This window comes from Trichechus manatus, unplaced genomic scaffold, assembly GCF_000243295.1.
Source record: "Trichechus manatus latirostris isolate Lorelei unplaced genomic scaffold, TriManLat1.0 scaffold00017, whole genome shotgun sequence".
Taxonomy (NCBI): Eukaryota; Metazoa; Chordata; class Mammalia; order Sirenia; family Trichechidae; genus Trichechus; species Trichechus manatus.
The window spans coordinates 20974832-20993260 of NW_004443953.1; the positions used below are offsets into that span (position 1 = coordinate 20974832).

At 39.7% G+C, this 18429-nt stretch overlaps 1 protein-coding gene across 11 annotated transcripts in view; it reads right to left on the reverse strand.

Annotated features, from left to right (window-relative positions):
* The window catches only part of FYN (FYN proto-oncogene, Src family tyrosine kinase), a 235043-nt gene that overhangs the window by 117347 nt on the left and 99267 nt on the right, over positions 1 to 18429 (reverse strand). For 10 of the 11 annotated variants that reach the window (XM_023727689.1, XM_023727681.1, XM_023727682.1 and 7 more), the window contains one exon: positions 16446 to 16515. The exons of the other annotated variant lie outside the window; for it this stretch is intronic. The gene's annotated coding sequence lies outside the window, so the exon portion shown is untranslated. The remainder of the gene's footprint in view (positions 1 to 16445; positions 16516 to 18429) is intronic. 11 annotated transcript variants of the gene reach the window in all.

Sequence of the window (18429 nt, forward strand, 5' to 3'; positions counted from 1 at the left end):
AAAAACTATTTGTAACTGAACAGCCTCCCTCTGTAAATCAGGGGTGGTTAACGAAGGACCCAGTTAAAACTGCATTCTCCCACATCACTTATCAACGGTCTAAGCTTGTAGAGCTAAGGGGCTGCCTTAGTGGCTTTCAGAATCGAGGACTGGGAGAAATTTGGAGGAAAGAACCTGTGGACAATGTTAACCAGAGAAGTAAAAGGAAAAGCCTTCATTTCTTTCTTTAAAACAAAAATGTCAACCTCCTGTTCTAGTCCCTTAATTCCTTCCTTTCCCTGCTGTGGTTCATTCTCTTTTGTTCCCCTTAGCTGGCAGCTGGAAGCAAGGAGGGGGCTGTGATGGTATTGCTGCATGAGACGGTATCTGTCTCTGGGAGCCCTCTCAGTGATGGCGGAAGCCGTGTCTTTCGGGGTGGGGTCACGTGGATGCAGTCTGACTGGGCAGGCCAAGATGGGCCCCTGCAGGGGAAGAAAGCCATTTACTATTCTGCAGGCTTCTTGCAGGGGGCCAGGGAGGAGGAAAGCTCATAACAGAAAGAACTAGCATACAGACACATACACACACACTACTCCCCATCCCCCCACTCTCTCCATGCATATGCACAGGGACACACACACACAGACACACACACACACTCAGAGAGGCTGGTCAAATTTTTATACTCCCAGCAAAGGCCTCTGCCCTGATAGAAAGATGCACCTTGCAAGTAACCTTCACCTGTTTCTTCAGTTTGTGTTATCTGTTCTAGAATACATTCAATCCTTTTAGTTGTTTTTTGAGCATCTGTGATGAGAAAGACATGGTGCTAGAGACAGAGGTGAATTTTCCAGCCCGAGGGGCTAAGAGGAAGTGCATTTAAGATGAGTCTTGCAGTAGATTTGGATCTAGATTCCAAGAGATGGGCGGAAGGCATCCAAGGGCTGGAAAGCAAGTGCCCAAGGCCCACTGAGGGCACAGAGGTACTTGGCTTTGCTATGAGAGTCAGAAGCAGTGGAGAAGCGGGTTGGGCAGACAGATCATAAAACGTCTTAACTACCTTTGTCAGTGGGTGATGGGAGCCATGAAAAGTTTTTAACAAGGAAATGACATGATTGGTATCTGTGCTAAAAAAAACAACAAACCACATCCATTGCTGTCGAGTCAATTCCGACTCATAGAGACCCTACAGGACAGGGTAGAACTGCCCCATAGGGTTTCCAAGGAGCAGATGGTGGATTCGAACTGCTGACCTTTCAGATGGCAGCTGTAGCTCCCTGTCGCTCTTAGCCACTATACCACCAAGGCTAAAAAGGGGAAGTGTAAAGAGACCTAACACAGAGTAAGCATTTATTAATGCCAGATATCATGTTAGCATCACATTTATTATCTCCTTTAATTCGCAAAATAGCCACCATTTTGGAAGTAGAGAGTTGAGGTTCACAGAAGTTATGTGACTTGCTCAAGGCCCCTCAGCTGGTGAGTAATGAAGCTCAGATCCAAACACATACCCAACATTAAAGCCAATACCCCGTCCATACTGCCTTTTAAAACCTCAAGTCTAGCTACCACAAGATCATCTATGTCCCTCCTATCCAGATGGCTATTTAAAGCAACAGGACCTGGAGTGCATGTTGCTTTTAGAGTTGGGCAACAGTAAAAATTATCAGTGCACAGGGCACCTCTAGAAATATCACTCAGCCTTCCAAACCAAGCAACATAGGAGCTGGTCCTTTCTGTCCTTCCATATCACAACATCGTCAAAGGGTCAAGTTAACAATTTTCCTGTTCTGTCCTGCAACATCAGAGTAACCAACGAAGGTAATCTGCATATAAGCTGCAAAATATGCAGGGAGACCAATTGTCCTGGGTGAGTAGGCACCCCAGCATCAACTATGTTTTTCAGTGTAGTATCACCAGCTAATCTCAAATACTCTCTGCCCTCCCAAATCCTGAAAGAGCACCTAATATCTAGGAAAAAACAGTGTTGTTTTCTGTGTGTACGTGAATAGCAGACTTAATAAGAAATGAAATGCCATGATCTTTTGGTTCCGTTACTTTTCCAAAACCTCAGATATATTTAAGAATGAGGAAGAGTAAAAATCAGGTTAGAAAGATTTAATGCTCCTAAAATATAAAAATCAAATCATACCATGGCATAAAGCAGCAGAAACCACTCACATATTCTTAAATATGCTCTCCTTGAAGGACAAAGATTTTTAGTATTTTGGAAACAACACTTACAAGAAGCAACTTGGGTGCTATTTTGAAAACTATATGCAGTGACATATATTCTAATATACAGATGTCAGAGGAGAGACAAAACTACTCAAAGCTCAATTCAACTCAACACACCTACTATGCTGTACTACTGTGTGTCAGGCACCATGACTCATTCTGGGACTAGATATATCACGGTGAACAAACTGAATTGCATCAATGGTTACTGAAATCACCTTAAAAAACAAATGGTGTCATAAACTTTTTTTAAAAAAAAATTTTAGAATCAAATTCTGAGGGCTATTCCTTTTGAAAACGGGCAGAATATTTTCCAGCTTCTTGTCTCCTCATGCCTCAAGACTCAATATTGTGGGGCTTCTCCTCTGTGTTTAAGTCTTCACAACAATGCCTACCCAGTTCCACCTTTAAGGTGGCAGTGGGGCAGAGGTGGAAGTGTGTGTGCGTATGCGTGTACGTTGAGGTTCTCCTCTCTTTTTGCTCCTTAGACACACTCGTATTTCCTTTCTCACACTGCATTGTAATTGTTGGATAGTGGTCTCACCCAAAAAAGAACTCCCGTAAGGGCAGGTACTGTGTCTCACTGTTCCTCTGTTTTCCCAGGGCAAAAACAAGCCTAGCAATGCTCCTTCAATGTTTACTCAAGTAAATGAATGACTGTTTCAACTCTGAGCTTTTTATCCATAGACTCCAGAGCATTTCACCGTCAAGATATTCTCCACGTTGGCAGGTGTCAAAACTTTCGATGCATGCGTACAAATATATATCAGGACAATAAGTTTATTGAGGTATAATTTATATGCAGTAAAATTCTCCCCAAGTTTTGACAAACGGATACAGTTGAGTAAGATTCTTATACACTTGCTTGGACATTCTGGGGATTCTAACTGAGCAGAGTGCAGCCTGGATAGCAGGATTTTTTAAATCTCCTCAGGTGATTCTAATGTAAACCCCAGGTCAAGAATCCCCAAAGTAGATGATGCTCTGCCACTATACTCTTTATTTCCTTTTCCCTCCCCATTCTCAGCCCCATCCATCACTTTTTAATCAACTATTAGTATTAAAAATGAAACCAAAACATTTCCACTCAGCACCATACTTGGAAGCAAAACCTAGGGACTCAGCCATTTGGCTGGAGTCAACTATAATTTCTGGTTATTTAGCAGAAATAGAGCTACTAAACGACATTTTGAAATGAACACGAGATATCCACTCAAGGAAATAAAAATGCCTTTCAATTAGAGCAAATAAAAGGATTCTGATTTGGGGGAGCTCAAATTTTGGGGAGGAGGGGTCCTGGTGGTGCAGTGGTTAAGCACTCGGCTGCTAACCTAAAGGTTGGCAGTTCGAACCCACCAGCTGTTCCGTGGGAAAAAGATGTGGCAGTCTGCTTTTGTAAAGATTACAGCCTTGGAAACCCTCTGGGGCAGTTCTGCTCTGACCTATAGGGTTGCTATGAGTCAGAATCCACTCAATGGCAATAGGTTTGATTTTTGGTTTCAGATTTTGAGGGGAGCACTAATGTAGGCAAGTGGCAAGATGAGAGAAGAAAACAGGGCCTCACAATATATTGTTCTGATTCCAAATGTAACCCTAGACCCAGAGTTTGTTTGTTTGTTTGTTTTTTTAATGGAAGATTTCAGGAGTGTGTGAATGAGTAAGGTCGATATCAAGTCAAAAATCTTAAGACTTACAGTGTTGCAGACAATTAAGGAAAATTCACTTATCTTTCAGGTGAGGGACTGGCTTTGTGGTGTCATCCTTCAATTACTGGAGAAGACCGCAGACTAACAAAAGGGGTATTATTTGCTCTATCCTTCATCTGACGGAGAATATTGGAAGATGCAGAGGTCTGGCCTCTAATGAAGAATATGGGACAATCTCTCCCCTATTCAAATTTCAGTTCTTACAAATCAGAGTTTGTATTTAGATAAAATCTATCATAACAAACCCCAGGAGCCTGACATTATTCTTTGGTCTTTTCTTCCCCTGGGATTGTGAATGTACAGTCTAATACTTCAAGTAATTGAGTCACTGCTCAGGGACTTGACCTTTAATGGAAATGGAGTCTAACCTTTACTGATGTTTCATTGTGCATAATGCTCAAAACAGGATTAATATATTGGGGAAGTATCTGGCTAGTTGAAATTCCTGGGTGGTGCAAATGATTACTGTGCTCAGCTATTGACCAAAAGGTTGGGAGCTTGAGTCCACTCATGGGTGCCTCAGAAGAAAGGTCTGGTGATCTACTGTCAAAAAATCAGCCACTTACATTAATGGGGGAGGAATAATGCTGAAAAAAAAAAAAAAAAAGAATGAGAATGGTTACACAACTTGAAAAATGTAATCAATGTCAATGAATTGTACATGTAGAAACTGTTGAATTGGTGTATGTTCTGCTGTGTATATTTTCAACAAAAATCAAAACCAAACCCACTGTTGAGTCTTAGCAATTCTGACTCATAGTGACCCTACAGGACAGAGTAGAACTGCCCCATAGGCTTTCCAAGGCAGTAAAGCAGACTTCCATATCTTTGTCCTGTGGAGCAGCTGGTGGGTTTGAATTACCCACCTTTCTGTCAACAGCCAAGTGCTTTAACCACTGTACCACCAGGGTGCTTATATTTTCAACAACAACAAAAATAAAGTAAATTATTTTTAAAAAATCCTATGAAACACAGTTCTACTCTGACACAGACAGGGTTGCCATGAGTCAGAATCAACTCAATGGCAACTGTTTTTTATTTATTTGGCTAGTTAAAAACCAACAAAAAACCCAATCATTATTAATTAAAAGGAAGGTATATTTGGTGTAAAAATATATTTTAAAATGTATAATGCCTACTTGGGCTGCTGAGGTCCTGGGGCAACTACTAGTTAGTATGTATTTTAAGAGTTCATTGATTAGGATAGGCCTTTAAGAAAGAATTAAAAAGTCAGCCTGGTTTTGAAAAATGCCTTTGAGTTATTCCTAACAGAAAGAAAATCATGGAAATTCTGCCGTGGGGAAATCTGGAAGTATGCTTTACACTATCATTTACATGGCAGTGCATATTGGTCTCACCAGCTGCCAGGACTGGTAGAAAACTGCTGAGCTAGTGGTTATGGGCAAACCAAGAGTCTCCCTGTAATTAGAGTTAGCTGGAGGAAAAAGTGGCACAAAGAGGACAGAAATATGTGGTCTCAGATTGGGGGAAGCACAAGAAAGCTGATTAAGTTTCTCTTAAGAGATTTAAAATAAAGAACCTAGCTGGGTGTGACTTTGGACATTGTCCTCTGCACTGCTGCGCTGTCCAATATACAGTGGCCACTAGCTACACTCAACACTTGGCATGTGGCGAGTCTGACCTGAGATGTGCTCTAAGGGTAAAATCCACTTTGGATTTTGAAGTACCAAAAAATTGTGAATGATTTCAATAATTCTTAATACTGATTACATGCTGAAACAATAATATTTTGGATATATATTGGATTAAATAAGACATAAACCAAAACCAAACCAAACCTGTTGCCATCGAGTAGATTCTGACTTATAGCGACCCTATAGGAGAGAGGAGAACTGCACCATAGGGTTTCCAAAGAGTGGCTGGTGGATTCGAACTGCCAGCCTGTGGTTAGCAGCTGACCTCTTAACCACTGTACCAGGCCTCCAAATAAGATATAGATTATTAAAATTAATTTCACCCATTTCTTTTTATTTTATAATTTTTTTAATGTGGCTACTAGAAAATTTTAAATTATACATGTGACGTGCATTCCATTTCTGTTGGACAGCACTTGCTTAGAACTTTGCTTCTTTACTTGTCTAACTGCGACTGGTGGTAGAAACCTGGGTGGTGGAGGGGTCAGATGGGAAGGAACATTGTGGACAATGAGGTGATGTACCAGGGTGAAACATTATGGTTACTTCTTGTTATGGATTAAATTTTGTCCCCCCAAAATGTGTATCAAATTGGCTAGGCCACTATTCCCAGTATTACGTGATTGTCTACCATTTTGTGATCTGATGTGATTATCCTATGTGTTATAAATCCTAACCTGTATGATGTTAACAAGGCATGATTAGAGGCAGTTACGTTAATGAGGCAAGACTCAATCTACAGGATTAGGTTGTATCTGGAGTTAATCTCTTTTGAGATATAAAGAAAAGAATCAAGCAGAGAGGAGAGTTGTGCATGTTCTTCGGACCCAGGGTCCCTGTGCTGAGAAACTTCTATGCCAAGGGAAGACGGATGACAAGGATCTTCCCCAAGATCCGATGAAGAGAAAAAGGCTTTCCCAGAAACTGGCACCCTGAATATGGACTTCTAGCCTCCTAGACTGTGAGAGAATAAATTTCTGTTTGTTAAAGCCATCCACTTGTGGTATTTCTGTTATTGCGGCACTAAATAACCAAGACACCACTTGTTTTAAAACTTCAGCTTCAGGGAGGATGAGGAGCAATCACAGGAGATGCATGCTAATCATGTCTGATCTGGGCACCACTCAACCCTTCTGTGCCTCAGGTCATTAGTCTGTAAAATGGGAGGACAGGACTAAATTCTTACACTATGAAGTAAGACTAGAGAAGGTCTTTACCTGCATCATTATCCCTTTTCCCAATCCACAAAAAGAACAATTTTGCTAAAAACAGAATTAACGTAAAAGGTTTTTGTCCTCAGCTAGCACTAAAACAACAGAGGACCATCTTGAGAAGTGTTGCTATTTATCTGCATTAGTTCTGCTTCAGTTCCTGTCAAGAGAACAAGCTTACAGATTCTTCTATGACTCGTTAACACAGTTAAATATACACAAAGGACAATGAGTGCAAGACGGGCAAAACAGACAGATTTCATTCCTCTCTTAAGCACTTGGAGAACAACTTGAAAAAGAAAAAAATCCTACCGGTGATTTTCAAAGGGAAATGTATTTACCTTCTTTCAAACCTACAGATGAAATATCTACTATTGTGCTGTTAATTTACCAATTAAGATATGGAAGAGTCTATAATATGTCAGTTAATAACACTTCTACGAAGCTCACCCCCCTTCAAAAATCAAAACACCCCTTAAATCGAAGCAGTATCACATCTCAAGCATATTAACTTCTGTTTAAAAGAGGGGTTTTTTTTGGTTTGTTTTTTAAAAAAAAGATGAATGCCATTTCTAAACAAAGCCTTGACTGACTGACTTAGCCGGCAGCAGTGCCGGTGCCAAAACATGGGTGGCTTGGCTGATGAGTTTCAGAATACATAAATCGGTTGCCAACATCAAAAAGATGAGGCAGCTAATATCCAGATCTAGATCTGGCAGCACCAGGACCACATTTGTCTGAGGTTCAGCAGCACCTGCCCCTTTTAGAGATGGGTGACTTACGTTTCTCCAGTGGCACAGTTCCCTCCTGGCTGACTTCCCTTGTTAATGGACCTACCCAGTCAAGTAGGCATTTGCATTGTGTGAGAACTGTAGGGTGGGAGGTACAGTCAGAAGAGGGGATTGGAGAGAACACAGAAGAGTTGAAAAACCTTGGGTCAAAGCCCAAAGATTTCACTTGGTCTTAGCTCCACCATACAGGCTGGGTGACCTTGGGCAAGTCATGTCACTTTGCTAGTCTGAGGTGCTGTGTGGGAGGAAAGCAAAAGAAGTTCTACATGTAAGGAGACTGTGTGATGCCTGGCGTGTAGTAAATGCTCTGCTAAAGTTACTCCTCTCTATCCCAAAGGCAAGAGAAAAAAATCTATAATCACATAATTTACAATCACAGCAAAATCTAGCTAACCACCAAGGAAATGGCTAAAAAACTCATAAACAACTGAGGGCCTGGATCATACTCTATAGGGAATTCAGAATGAGAAAGCAAGGATAAAGGATATCAGACAATATCCCAATGTAATAACTGATCCAGGCAAGGATTATCCATGAAAACGAAAACCACTGGCTGAAAGGTAGATGGGGGCCTGATTACCAGCCACAGATGGCTTACTAATAACAAAGGAGAAGTGTACCTTAACAATGGTGAGGTCTGAGTTACCACCTTACCAAAGAGATCAAACTGCTGATGATGGGATGACTTGACATCACCTGCCTTCCGATGTGATGTAATATCAAGCACACAACATCACCTATTAAGCCCCTAGATCTAACTTCTAATTTTCAGAAATAGAGAAGTTAAACAACAGTATGAAGAAGCACACAAGCCCAGTGTGTATTCTACACCACAATCAGCCTGGACTCTGAAAGATCATTTTACAAAATATGTATATGTATATATAATGTTCTATAGGGTAAAGGAAAAGTTAGCAACCAAATGTATCAAGTAAACTTGATTAGATCTGGGATTGAAAAGTGGAGAGAAGGGACTTATAAAGGATCATTTGGGACAACTGGGGAAATTTGAAAAATGACTGGATATTAGAGAATATTCTGGAAATATTAAATTTCTCAGGTATAATAGTATCGTGGTTATGTAGAAGAAAGTCCTTTTTCTTAGGAGATACGTGGTGAAGTGTTTTGTGGTAAACTATCAGGATGCTTGGAACTTACTTTCAAATGGCTCAACAAAAAAATTATATAATGTACAACAGACACACACATATATACACACACACATAGTTGGAAGGGAGGAATAAAGCAAATGTGGCAAATTTAGAACAACTGGTGAATCTAGGAAAAGGGAATGTATATAGGTTTTTATTTTATCATTCTCCCAACCAACAGGTTTGAAATTCTTCAAAATAAAAAGTTGAGGAAGAAACTGAAAGAAGGAAAGAAAACAATAATCTAAGATCACTACCTCTCCTCTTTTTTTTTTTTTAATAATCGCATTAATATTTATATTTAGGTCATCTCCACTGTATGACTTTTCATTAAATTTGGTTTTATTTCTACCACTTGAATAAATTTCATGAATGGTCTTTGCTAGCTGACATCAAAACCAAACTTTAAATAAGGCTCCAACAGCAGGCTATACAAGTCCACCAGATAGGTATGAAGCCTAAGACAGCACATTAGAAACTCCTGAAATTGACACCTAATTCCCTATCTGGAAGGTTTTTAAGTCAGTAAGACTGGATCACAGACTGTGGGTAGAGCATCCTATTAGGCTGCGGTTTTTTCAAAAGACAGCACTCTCTCTCCCCGCACTGGGCATGACTAGAGGAGTGACAGGTACAGGGTGCTGAGGTTTTATGGAACATAAATGTGCTGTGCCTCAGTTCTGGTGCAAAGAGTCGCAATGACATAAGCTGCAGAACAGCTACCATGAATTCAATTTTTATTCAGCGAGAGCTCCCAGTGAAATGGGAATTAACTCTGTGATGCCTTTAATATGGAGGAAGTGGTAAAAAACTTCCAGCCCCTGGGTTGTGCAAATGGTTAATGTGCTTGGCTGCTAACCAAAAGACTGGAAGTTCTAATTTACCCAGAGGTGCCTAGAAAGAAAGGCCTGGTTAAAAACAAAAACAAAAACAAAAACAAAAAAATCAGCCACTGAAAACCCTGTGGAGCATATTTTTACTATGACACACATGGGGGTCACGTGAGTTAGAGTCGACTTGATGGCAACTGGTTTTTGGTAAAGGGCTTGGATTCAAATAGCATGGGTGTGAGTCCTGGCTCTACTGCATATTAGCTGTACAATCTCAGGCCAATGCATCTCAGTGGAGGCATTACTGACACTGAGCCAGGGACGACTCCACTGGGCAGGACTGGCCGGTACTCTGCAGAACACTCACCATCCCTGCCCCACTCCCTACCCCATCACATGACAAAAATGCCTCTTCATCTTTGAGATGAAGACAACAAACACCCTCATACATTTTCAAATGCCTCCTGGAGGGAGGAGGCAGCGAGTAGCTTTCCCACTGCTTTTGACCAATCACCCAAATTCTCTGAGTCTCAGATTTTATATGGGGATAATATCTGCTCCACCTAAGGATTGATTTGGAAGGATCAAGTGTGCGGTAGCTCTTTATAAACTTACATTAGCTACACAAACGATATCATAATATTCATTTGCACAGGCAGCCTGCCAGTAAGATGCAGGGCTGTGGACTGGGTCCAACTACCTCCATTCCCATCCAGGGCTCCATTATGTGCTAGAATATACAGCAGCCATTAGAGTAAGATGGGGTTCCTGGGTGGTGCAAACACTTAATGTGCTCAGTGCTAACCAAAGTTTGGTGATTTGAGTCCACCCAGAGGCAGCCTGGAAGAAAGGCCTGGCTATCTACTTTAAAAAAATCAGCCATCGAAAACTCTACGGAACACAGTTCTTCTCTGACACACATGGGTCACCATGAGTCAGAACTGACTAGATGGCAACTGACTCCTTCCTAGAGTAAGCCAGTTGAACTGAAAGACATCTAGAACTATGACAGAAAGTTATGGATTACTGTTCTCCAAATGCTAGTTAGAAACAAGAAGACATCTAAAAACTCAGATTCACAATAACATGAAAGTGTTATGAATGCAATTATTCTTATTTTTGTTATTCTTTTTTTCTGGCGAGTTATTCTTATTTTTGAGTTAGGACAGAGAAGAACTGACCCATAGGGTTTCCAAGAAGTGGCTGGTGGATTTGAACTGCTGACATTTTGGTTAGCAGCCATAACCAAACCACTGTACCACTAGAGCTCTTTAAATAAGATAAATTGTTTTTTATATATTTCTATCCCATCTTTTGAAAGAAAAGATGACATATTTTTAAAAATAACATTTATCGCTTCTGATTGTAAAAGTGATATATATTCATTAAACACTATTAAATCATAAAAAAAGAAAAAATACGCCACTAACCAGAGGTAAATAATGCTAATTTTTGGTGCACATTCTTCAAGATTTATTTTTTCTATATGCATTTGCATGCAAATTTTAAAAACAAAATTAGGCTTATACTGAACAAGCCAACTGCAATTTCCTTTATTACTTAATAACATATCATGAGCATTTTTTTCCAGGTCATTAAATACTCCTCAAAAACAGAAAGCCAAACCTTTAAAGAGAAATTTTCAATTTATGATAAACATGAGACATTTTTGTGTTAATCAATTTCCACAAAAGTAGCTGCTTTTGTATTCTGTCATTTGTGTACATACAAGTATAGAATACATTATAAATACCTAAATGCTTCTTACATTTATCATAATATTTTTAAAAATTAAATGAGACTTTACCCTCTAAAAGAAAGCTATAATAAAATACCTTTGTAGAGCTTATTAATTTCTCCTGTATCATTCAATTTAAATGAAGGCTAAGAAACACTGACTTGGCAGGGAGTTCTGATCTCTCCTTTAAGGCCAAGGCCTCAAGGGATTATTAACATGGAAGTGAGGGAGGCCACAAAAGGTGTGGGGACCAAGGAGGCAGAGCAGGGAAAAGGCATGTCTTAAAAAACCAAAGCAAAAATGTAGATACCTATGTAGGTCATGAGCCATCACAAAAGGGCCTTCAAAATGGCCCATGTGAGTTATCCATGGGTTGGAGAGGGGATGCTGGGATATGAGTAGCTATAAATGTAAAGTTTTCCCCACAGATACTTACATAAAAATACTTAGTGCCAATACAGTGTTTTTTTTTTTAACTTTGATTTTATTTTTGTTGAAAATATACATATCAAAACCTACACCCATTCAACAATTTCCACAGTTCAATAACATTGGTTACAATCTTCCTACTGTGCCAACATTCTCACCATCTCTACTCCTATTGTTTCACCACTGTTAGCTTAGACTCACTGCCCACGAACCTCGTCACCTATGCTTTAAAGTTACTGTTGTCTATTTGATCTCATAGATAATCCTGTAAAAGGGCTCAAAGTTCAAGACAAACATTCTTTGCTAATTGAGCTAAACTGTTGCTGAGTCTAAAGATGACTTCAAGGGATAGTTTCAGTTCAAGGTTTACCTATTATCTCAGGGTAATAGGTTTGGGTGTTTCCCCAGCAGCCTCAGTGGGTCCAGTTAGTCTGGTTTTCATAAGAATTTGAATTTCTGATCCATATTTTTTTTCCTTTTGATCAGGCTCCTTCTATTGTGTTCTTGATCAAAATGTTCAGTAATGGTAGCCAGGCACCATTCAGTTCTTCTGGTCTCATGGCAAAGGAGGTAAGAGAGTAGTTCAAGGAGACACACCTGTTGTCTATTTCCTTCTCTGATTCATGGTTCTCCTTTTTCTGCTGCTCCTGGCAGATACAGACCAATTGTATCTTGGATGGCTACTGTGCCAACACAGTATTTTTTACAGTCTCACTCGACTCTGCTTACTATTCAGTGCTGGTATATTCCTCCAAAATCCATTCATCTTAAACATAGCAGACTGATAATAAAAAGTCCCTAAGTCTTTGGGCTTGGCCATCTGAAATGAGATCTTTTATCCTTCTTGTCTCCAGCTTTCCAGAACGCATTTTCAAAGCATTTTGCCAGAGGAAAGATTATCAGAAAAAGAAAAATGAAGGGTAGTAAAGTCAAAAGAATATTATACCAAAGCTTTCAGTAAGAAAATATTTATGTCCAAAAACACGCACCACACCCTTTCTGGGAAGATATTACTGGCCTAGAAGCTGGGTTAGTGTATCCCAAAATATAGCTCACAAAAAGCATAGCTCCTCTCCCAAAGTAAACCCTATAATTAAGTAAAATCTTTTCAAGTGGATTGTCCTATATCACAACTTGACATATGTTGCTTTAATCACCCTCCTTCAGCGAATGTAGCCATATTGGGCTACAGAAGCTCTCAACAACTCATATCTAAACCAGATTGTGGTGTCACTAGAAAACTGATGCAAATAAACAGCACTGTGTACCAAAATACTCAATCTCAATCATCTGTAATGAGATCTCTCTCCTCCCTAAGCACATTTTCATCACACCAGAATCACTACTCTTGATACAGAAGGAAGGACTAGCCCAGACTGAAATACTATTTCATCTCAGAGGTCATCTAAAGACAAACACATCTGAAGAAGCTGAGGTTGAAATTTAAAATATGAGACAACCTCTTTTGTGTGAATGCTGGGATCATGTTGTGTGAGTCTCGCTTTTATCTTTCCTTGACAGCCCTTCAAGTATAAGCTTTCAGACACCCATCTGTCTGTCTGAATTCATTTAGGTCATTTTTTACTTGAAGTCAAGGATAATGGAAGAGATGGCCTCTTAGGAGCCCCTTATACCCTATGATCCTCTGAACAAACTTCTTTATGTTTTTTAGTTATATATTTACATATAATTAAACAGTAAAATATTTAAAAATTTAAACCTTTAAAATAATGAGTAATTTAAACATTAACATTTTTGTTGTTGTTGTTACCTCTATGCAAGGGTTTCTCAACCTCAGCACTATTGACATTTTGGACTGGATCATTCTCTGCTCGGGGTTGGGGTAGGGATGCTGGCCTGTGCATTGTAGGATGTTTAGCACCATCCTTGGCCTCTACCCACTAGATGCCAGTCACACCCCCACTCCAGTTATGACAACTAGGGGGCAAAACTGACTCTGGTTGAGAACCACCGTTCTCCATATATTTATGCATCTTCCCTGGTATGGTCAAAAACAAACAGAAAAACCCTATGTTTTTTAAGGCACTCACAAGTTTTAAGAATTTCAAACTTCCTGTGTGCTCATAATGAATAATCAGGATCTATAACACACAGCTGCTCCCAAGGATTTATAAACAGCATTATTGCTATCTCAGACGAAGGGTGTTAGGGCTTGGCTTGACTTCAGTGAGGGCATTTAAGAGGATGAATTTGCTGCCACCTGATCTCTTGGACTGCTACCCTCTTTACTTTTAGGAGCTCCATTCTTAGAAGACCGCTCTTAAGAAATCCTTCATGATCCATTACCAGGCACCTAGTACTGATTGCAAAGGAAGAGGATTAGCGTCCTGTGTCTGTTGATATCATTAATGGGTCCACGGTAGTCCCCGCCCCCCAAGGAGAGTCCCTGGGTGGGGAGGGATGTGAAAATAACATCAGAAGACAAAGAATCCAAAAATGGGAGACAGTACGTTTAGCCCAGAGAAGAGAAAATGATTGAAGAAGGAAAATGTCTTAAATATTTGGTAGGCTGGTGTGTGTAAAAGTGAGTGGAACTTTTCCTCAATTAGAAAGTGACTAACAGCAACAGAAGGAGCCCTGGTGGTGTAGTGGTTAAAGCACTCAGATGCTAACTGAAAAGTCAGCGGTTCGAACCCACCAGCCGTTCCCTGGGAGAATGAAGTGGCAGTCTACTTCTGTAAAGATTACAGCCTTGGAAACCCTCTGGGGAAGTTTTACTCTGTCCTATAGGGTTGCTATGAGCTGGAATAGACTTGACAACAGTGATCAAAAGCAACAGATCATTCAATAAATATTTATCACATGCTTTCTATGTGCCAAGCATGGTCCAGACACTGAGGCTATTGGAAGGAACAAGACCAAGTCCCTGTTCCACAGAGTACATACTGAAGCTCAACATAAGGAACAGATCGCTTTTCTTTCCTTTTAGTCCTTTCTTTCCTTTCCCTCCCTCTCTCCCTTTCTCCATCTTGCCTTCCTTCCTGCTTTATTCCTTTTCAATGAGTTAATTGTCCATTTGATTGTTGAATTGTTCTTTTTCTCCATTTTTAAAATTAAGATTTAAACAACAGAGAAATTCACCGGTCCTAATGTACAGTTCTAAGTTTTCCCAAAAGCATACAGTTGCATAAATACCACCAAAATCAAGATACATAATAGTTTTTCACTCATCAAAATTTCCCTGTGGGCCTTAATTTTTTTTTTTTAATTGGAGCAAGCTGCCCTGTGCAGTAACAAACTTATCATATCTGAAAGAATTTGAATTTCCCTCTATCAGAGACTCTGTAGAAGAGACTTTTTTTGGCTAGTGGGAGATTGGGCCAACTTCTAAGACCATGTTCATCTTTTTGATTCCATGAAACTAAGAGCCGAGTTACCTAAAGATACACAACCTTAAATATCAGCCCATCTTCACTGACATATTTGGATCTCCCAATCACAGCTATAGGCCTTTCAGCCACATTTTTTTGTCAAAGCTCAAAAATTTCAGCCCAATAATTGGATGTCTGCGAAGGCTATATAATAAGCACAGGAAAAAGAAATCAAAAGAAAGATTTAGAAGTGAAAGCCTAAGTATTGTAATTGAGGCCCAAACTGAGGGTACTATCTACCCCACCCACCATCCAGTCTAACTGATCAACCAGAGAACGTGCTGAATGCTTTATAAACTACTGTTAACTTCGAAATGGGACAAAACTCAACAATGTATCCTCACTTGGTGGCAAAGGTGGCAGGAAGGGAAGTTAAATTAGCCAAGTTTGTCTAAGAATGAATCACCAGGGTAGGAGAATAAGGCAAATGTCTTGGGGATTTCCACAGCTAGTTATGGAGTGAATGTTGGAGCATGGACATGGTGACCAGTTGTGATGTCCCCTGTGATATCTCCAACTCACTCCTGGAAGCCCTCCTGCTAGAAGACACACACACTTTTTGGTGGCTTGACCTCAAGGACAGATGTCCTGCCTCCCAACAAGGCTGTTCTGTTAATAAGAATAACTGCATTATCCAGCACTTACTATGTTCCAACAGCTCTGTGAAGTAGGCTCATCATTACAAGACTTGTTTTATAGATGAGGAAAGTGAGGCTCAGAGAGGTTAAGGAACAACCAGTTAAGTACAGAACTTGGATTTTAATCCAGGTCTCCTGACCCCAAAGACTGTCCTCTCTACAACTGCTACCAAGATCTTCTGAGTTGTTCTTATTCTCACAAGCCCCTGTCACACTCACTGTGGGCTGGCACCAGGCATGCAGGAGTCTTAATTCCCTTTAATTTTCTATTCTCCAAGCAGCTAACTGCTCACTTCTCTTGTTTCAACATACAGATCCTAAGAATTTCAGTTTTGGAAACTTTTATTCTATTTTATCCTTTTGATCACCAAGCTTATTACTCGTAATAAATGGATGGCTTAACATAAATTATACTGTCAAGAATATTCTTACCCTGCATCCAGACGCTTTCCTAAATCTAGACTTATTATATCTTAGAAAACCTCATATTATTTAATAACCAGCAATAACCAGAAAAAAAAGTCATAAAGTTAGAAAACACCAATTCAATATCACATTTAATTATAAAATTCTATTTTGCCTCAGTTTAGTGCAGATTTAAAAGATACACAGAACAAGGTGATGGTTTCCCTTTGTGAGCAGCATTTTACAACAAAAGGTATCAGAAATAAATGCAGCAACACTTACCAAAATTTCCCCCAACTATCACAAACTTTATATACACCACATGTCTTCTAAAACAGCTGTAGGACTGGTCCTGAAAAACAACACACAACAAAAGAAAAAATGCATCATTAAGTGGAAATGATTTAATGTATATTTTGTCTCTCTTCTGGAAATGACAAACTCTTCCCTCTGTTTCAGGCACCCATCAATACACCAGACTCTAACTGATTTCTCTTTGTTCTGCACAGGAAGATGAAACCAACTTATAAGCGACCTCGGTGCTCACTTACAATAAAAATAAAAATCTGGAAATGAAATAAACCAGAACTGTGCTTATTTGAATTTTTAGCCCTTTTAAATAATTGAACACAAGAGAACGTTGCAGAAATATCTTTAACTGCGCTCATAACATTCCTTTTCCAAACCAATTCCTCCTTTCTATTTCTTTCAATACTCACTCCCTGTCCCCTATGGGGACCCTGGGCAATTTCCCTAACCTTTCTTTTCTAGGCTTCATTTTATTATCTGCACAATAGGGATTACAGTACCAATCTCATGCTTTTGTTATCAGGATTAAATAATATAATACCCATAAAGGCTTAAAACTGCATCTGGCACATAATAAGCACTCAGTAAACGTGGGCTATTACCATCACTCTCCTTGTTACCCAGGCTTGAAACTTTTAAATCACTTTCCTCACCTCTCATGGCCCAAACCCACCATTCTAGTTTCACAGTCATGCTGGAGCTCATCACCTTCTCTCCATTCTTACTGTTACACTGAGTCTTGTCTGCATCATTTCTTGCAGAAAGGAGTCTCCCAGACTCTAGTTTCTTCCCTTTCAATCCAGCTCTCATAGCACTGCAAAGCATCCTTTCTAAACACAACTTAGAGCCTGTCCTTCCTCAATGGAGACACCTTCCACAGCTTCCCATCACCTATAAATTTTATCTGTGAAATTTCATTAGCCCAGGACACACCCTTCCCTCAGCTTTATTTCCACATCATCTCCTCAGATGCTGTAGAGCCCTGGCACCAGAACCCGCCCTGCCTCTGAGGTGCTGGGCATGCCAGTCCTTTCTCTGAGCCCTTCTCTCCCATAACTGCCCTTAGGAGGCTTAACAATTTTCTAAGGCAAGGACCCTTCACCTTTTTGTGCCATTATAATCTCAGAATGTTTTCAAATGCTCAGAATTAAAACACAAAATGCAGAGGACTGAAGAAATTATACTGATATATAGTTATTAAAATATAACAAAATTGTGATATAGTAATAAATGTGCTTCTTTCAATATGTAAATAAGATCCAGGAAAAGTCTAATAACTACTGTAATTTGAATTAGTGTTGGGCATAAATGATATTTCAGGATATCTATAATATGACATGAATGTATTCATAATTGCTATTGGTGACAATATAGATAGTGCTACTTTCATCATGGAAGGAAATGTTAAATTTCAGTTAAGAGTGAGTGAAAACAAAGAGGTAATATTTTTCCCATCCAAGTTCTTAACCCATTGCTATCGAGTTGATTCCGACTCATAGCGACCATGTAGAATACAGTAGAACTGCCAAAGGGTTTCCAAGGCTGTAATCTTTATGGACGCAGACTGCCACATCTTTCTCCTGTGGAGTGGCTGGTTGGGTTCAACCTTTAGGTTAGCAGTCCAGCACTTAACCATTGCACCACCAGGGCTCCTTATCCAAGTTCATAGGTCCCCCTGAACACGATCCATGGACCTCAGGTCAAGAGCCCAGGTAGAGGGCCTAAGTTAACTCTCTTCTCCTTCTTGAGGCTTTTCTACCTTGTTTTTCCCAATTTGGTATTATTTTACCTTTCTTTTTTAAAATCATATTTTATAGAGATATTTTAAATAAATGTACATGTCACATCCCACTTGTGAAATGTAAGTCTCTTAAGGAAAGACCATTTTTCCCCATCTTTTTATTCCTCCCATGGTTAATAATGTCTTGCCCAATAGCAGCCGTAGTAGGTAGGCATT